Here is a 3,958-nt window from a genome sequence, read left to right as displayed (position 1 = left end):
AAAAAGTAGCAATTCTCATCCTACTTTTTGAATTTTGTTGCTCCTTGAGTTTCCTTGAGGATCCTATTTGAAGAGCCACTGTGATTTAACTGAGTTCATCTGTATGAAGCACTAGGCATGGTGCCTGGTACCTAGTAACTTGGCTGTGATTAGTATGATTGTTGTGACATCATACTGGTGACATCATCTCATAGGCTTCTACAGGGAGTGATCATCTGTTTAGCAGATTTTTATTGAGCACCTACTATGTGTCTGGCACTGTTTTGGCACTGCAGATGAAACACAAAAATCCTGGTCCTAATGAAGACGGGAGATGTTCTATTGAAGAAAGAAACAAACAGATCAGCAGGATATATAGTGTGCCAGACAGTTTGAGTGCTAGAGAGAATACCAGGTAGGAAGAGAAGACTGGAATTGGAAGGGGGTTCTGGCTTGCAGCTTTTACCTTTACGAAGGTCTTGCTGAGAAGGTGTTCTTTGAGTAGAGAGAGACATGAAGGAGGTCAGAATCAGCTCTTAGATGCCTGGGGAAGAAGCCTTCTAGATAGAGGGTATAGCAGATGTAAAGGTGCGGAGACAGGAAGATGCCAAGAGCCCAAAGGAGGCCAGTAAGTCCAGAGTGAAGTGAATGGGAGGAGATGGAGGAGAGGAAGTCTCAAGGATTGTGCCTATTAGGGCCTTGTGGGAGGTTCTAAGAACTTTGTGTTTTACTCTGACATAGGATATGGTGAGAAGATATTGAGTAGAGGAAGATGGGCTCTGACTTAGATTTTAGAAGGTTTTCTCTGGCTTTTGTGCTGAGAAATAGACCGTAGAAGGACAAGAGCAGAAACAGGGAGACCACTAAGGAGATGTATTAGTTTCTTATTGCTGCTGTGACAAATTACCACACATTTAGTGGTTTGCAACAGCACAAATTTATTATTTTACAGTTCAGGAAGCCAAGGTCCTAAAAATCAAGGTGTGAGCAGGGCTGTGTTCTTTCTAGAAGTTCTAGAGAAGAGTCCATTTCCTTGACTTTTCCAGCTTCTAAAGACTTCCTGCATCTCTGGACTCTCATTCTTCTCTGGTCTCGAAACCAGCAGCAAACTGTCTTCATCTTTCTCTGACATCTGCTTCCACTGGCCCATTTCCTTTTTTGACTCTGACTTTCCTCTTTCCCATATAAGGACCCTTGTGATTAAGTTGGTCTCATCTGCATAATCGAGGATAATCCCCCTGTTTTAAGATCCTTAAATTCATAGCACCTGCTAAGTCCCTTTCGCCATGTAAGGTATTCACAATTTGAGGGGATTAAGATGTGTTCATCTTTGGAAGACCATTATTCTGCCTACTGTAGAGGTTTGTGCAATTGTGTAGGTGAAGAATGAAAGTGGTTTGGGCAAAGGTGGTGAGAAGCGATTGGATCCTGGTTATATATCAAGCTACCTCATATCTTGGGCCAGCTTCAGCATGGAAGGTTCCAGAATTCTCTGGTCCTATGGCATGGGAATCCCCATTTTCATTATAATAATTTCAACTGACTTGGGGCCTATTTCTCATCCCCTCTAACTAAGGAACCATGGACAGTTGTGGCGCGAAGGGACTTCAGAAGCTATAGCAAGTTCCCAATTATGCCTTTATAAATTCCTGCTTTGTCCTGGGTGCATTGAAAGCTCCTTGGATGCTTTTGTACCAACTTTATATCTGATCATTCTTTTATTCATTCATTCAGCATTTCCTGGGCATCTGTTGAGTGCACTGCTCTGTGCTATGTAAAAGTAGAAATAGAAAATGTAAGAGTCATGATCCTTATCCCTGGGAGATAGGGATCTATTTGCAATCTCTTTGGAAAGAAATCAGAGAATAATTTTAGAGCCAAATGTGAGTGAAAAATGAAATGCAAGATTTATGCATCAGTACCAGGGGAGTAAAGAATGTGGAGAGGCTTCTTAAAAGAAGTAATAGGTCAATGGATTTTTAGTTTTCAACTGAGGGCCAGAGAATTGCCAGCTTTTAATTTTGTCAAGAATGAACACTAGAAAAATTTATACCATCTCTTATTGCCATCATTTTATAATATGCAGAACATTGAAGCATCCAAGAAATGAAAAGACCATGATCAGGGCACCTAGATGGCTCATTTGGGTAAGCATCCAACTCTTGATTTCTGCTCAAGTCATGATCTCAGGGTCATGAGATTAAGCCCTGCATTAGGCTCTGTGCTCAGCAGGGAGTCTGCTTGAGATTCTCCCCCCGCCCTGCCCCTTCCCTGCTCACTTATAAACACTCCCTCTCAAATAAATAAATAAATAAATAAATAAATAAATAAATAAATAAATAAATAATTTTTTAAAAAAATAAAAGACATGGTCTCAGAATAAAGGGGGAGTCTCTTGTATGAAACATATTTAGCTTTACTTGCCTAAAAACTCTTTTGTATAAAACCTCAGTGCTTTATTTTTCTCATTTCACTGAGAGTTGTTGTGCATTGGTACAGGTATCTAGACCTCAGCCTAGAGACAAAAGGCTGTTTGGGTTTATAGTTTGGATTTCTGACTTTTGGGGGCGTGACTTTTCCTCTGTATTTCTTTGGGCTCTGATTTCAGATGGCTGGTGACCAGATGACAAGAATCTAATGTTTTGCTTGTGGATATTCTTGAACCTTGTCCCTGCTCCTGGCTCCTTTACCAGTGGGAAGTTTGGGAAGCAGAAAAGGGAAGAGAAATGCAGACCAGTTTGCACTGGGGCATCTGTGGTCATCTTGTGGTGAGTGAGTGGTTTGCCCAAATGATAGTCTAATTATACATGGAGATTTGGGGATATTCTGTGGGTTTTAGTCATCATGATTGTGTTAGTTTCCTTGGCTATTACAACAAATGACCACAAACTAGGTCACAGTATTCTCTCACAGTTCTGGAGCCAGAAGTCTGAAATCAAGGTGAAATCAAATGCTCTCTCTGAAGGCTTTAAGGAGAAAGGCTTCCTCACCCCTTCTTAGCCTTGGGTGGTTGGCCAGCCATCCTTGGTGTGTTCCTTGGCTCACAACTATATCATTCCAATCTCTGCCTCTGTCATTCCATGGTGTTCTCCCTGTATGTCGACATGTAAGTTTGTCTCTTATTATAAGAATACCACTGAATTTAGGGCCCTTCTAATCCAGCAATACCCCCTCTTAACTAATTATATCTGCAAAGGCTGTCTTTTCAAATGAGGTCACATCTGATGTTCTGGCAAATTTGAATTTTGGGGAGATACTGTCTTGGGCTGAATTGTGTTCCCTCAAAATCCATATGTTGAAAACCAAACCCTCAGTACCTCAGAATATGATTGTCTTTGAAGATAGGGTCTTAAAGAGTGAATTAGGTAAACATGGAACATTGGAGTGGACTCTGATCTGATCTCACTGGTGTCCTTATAGGAAGAGGAGATTAGGACACACAGAGACACCCAGGATGCTCACACATGAGGAAAGACCATAAGAGCACACAGGGAGAAGGCAGCCATCTGCCAGCCAAGAAGAGAGGCCTCAGGAGAAACCAACCCTGCCAACACCTTGATCTTGAACTTTCAGCCTCCAGAACAGTGAGAAAATAAATTTCTGTTTCTTAGCCTACTCAGTCTATGATATTTTGTTATGGCAGCCTGAGATGACTAATACAGACATATGCAACCCAGTACAATGCCCGATTTCCTTTATTTTTAGCTTAGACAACCCAGTGTACGATGGAGGGATTCCAAAGCAGATTTCAAGATATCTGTGTTACATATGCACCTTTTGTTACCATTCCCTCCATATCTGTTCCTATGTATGGAATAGATATGTCTTACTTAGAGGATGGGTTGGCAAGGGAGGGGAGGGACTGAGCACTTTTGCACAAGATGCTGTGGGATGGCAGCTCCCAGAGGGACATCCAGAGGCCACCATCACTGGGCAGATCCTGCATTGATAAATGATGAATTTTGGTGTTCCCTTTAGT

At 41.7% G+C, this 3,958-nt stretch overlaps 1 long non-coding RNA gene across 1 annotated transcript; it reads left to right on the top strand.

Moving 5' to 3' along the window:
- The first annotated feature begins 256 nt into the window (after positions 1–256).
- LOC140634769 (uncharacterized) lies at positions 257–3,546 on the top strand. The gene is made up of 4 exons (XR_012032152.1): positions 257–394; positions 2,066–2,126; positions 2,588–2,747; positions 3,400–3,546. It is a non-coding gene; the product is annotated as an uncharacterized lncRNA (long non-coding RNA).
- Positions 3,547–3,958: the final 412 nt, after the last annotated feature.

This window comes from Canis lupus, chromosome 6 (assembly GCF_048164855.1).
Source record: "Canis lupus baileyi chromosome 6, mCanLup2.hap1, whole genome shotgun sequence".
Taxonomy (NCBI): Eukaryota; Metazoa; Chordata; class Mammalia; order Carnivora; family Canidae; genus Canis; species Canis lupus.
This window is presented reverse-complemented; position numbering and strand designations above follow the sequence as displayed.